Source organism: Pteropus medius, unplaced genomic scaffold (genome assembly GCF_902729225.1).
Source record: "Pteropus medius unplaced genomic scaffold, Ma_sr-lr_union100, whole genome shotgun sequence".
NCBI classification, from domain to species: Eukaryota; Metazoa; Chordata; class Mammalia; order Chiroptera; family Pteropodidae; genus Pteropus; species Pteropus medius.
This window is the reverse complement of record NW_024344374.1, coordinates 3,234,152-3,235,289: the sequence shown is the minus strand read 5'-3', so window position 1 is coordinate 3,235,289 and position 1,138 is coordinate 3,234,152.

Genomic DNA, 1,138 nt, shown 5'->3' with positions numbered 1-1,138 from the left:
GACTCAGAGGTGGAGAAGCGACTTGCCAGCGTCAACGCACAGCTTTCCCCGCACAGCTCGGTCTCTGCCTGACATTCCCGTCGTATCTCATTGTTTTTCAGTCTCCGAGAAAGTGAGGGGTCAGGAAATTGAGTCATTTAAGATGTGACTCAGCACACTGGGTATGTCTACTCTCAAGAAGGGACACCGAAAAGTCACAGAAAGTGGCCTCGGATTTGAGACGGGCTGCCCCAAGAAGAAACCAGCGGAACTCTTCTAAGCGGCTCTAGCTTTGGTGATAAGTTTGGTGGTAGACATAAAATACTTTGTAGCAATGACAGCCAATCAACACGTCTGTGGGAGTTAGGGCCCGAGTGCCCTGTTAGCAGGGGGGTCATGCAGAGCCCACACCTGCAGCTCTCAGGGCCAGACCACAGGGGGCATCTTTCTACATTAGGCAGGAAGCACTTCCCACCCTGAAGATGCTGTGAGCTCCTGAGTCGCGATTCCTCATTATGTCTACAATTTAAGGGAAAGGAAACTAGCATTTCTGAAGCCCTCATCTGTGCCAGGTAATACTCCAGGCCTTCCTCATATGTCATCACATTTCATCTGCACAACAGCCGACTCTCACCTTGCCAAATGGGCAATGAGGCAGCCCTCATTTATCTCTGTGTCCACACATACAGATTCAAGTGCATTACGGTCAAAATTTGAAAGGCTTCTTTCTAAGGCAGGGGCCAGACAAAAAGGGTTGGAGATTGAGGCGATAGTCCTGGCCACCAGCTATCCTCAATGAACTGTCTCCTGGCTGATGTTCCACAAAAGGTCATTCTTGCTTCTAGGAGAACAACAGGCAGAAAAAGAGAAGGAGGGGCAGAAGCCAAATCATGAGGATGGTTTTTCCTGGCCTGTGGGATAGAGATGTTGAAGCTGTTTTTGTTTTTGTTAAGATCAGTATTTTATTTGTGCGTGTGTCAATTGATTGAGTGCCCGATTGAGAAATTATCTTCCCCAATAAGCAGGTCATGCTCCAGCCAAAATGGACACAGAGGGATACCGAGTCATGGAATTCCCAAGACAATCTCTCTCTCTCTCTCTCTCTCTCTCTCTCTCTGGCTGGTAGAACCTTAGCCTAGCTCTCCTTCCTGTCTTCATT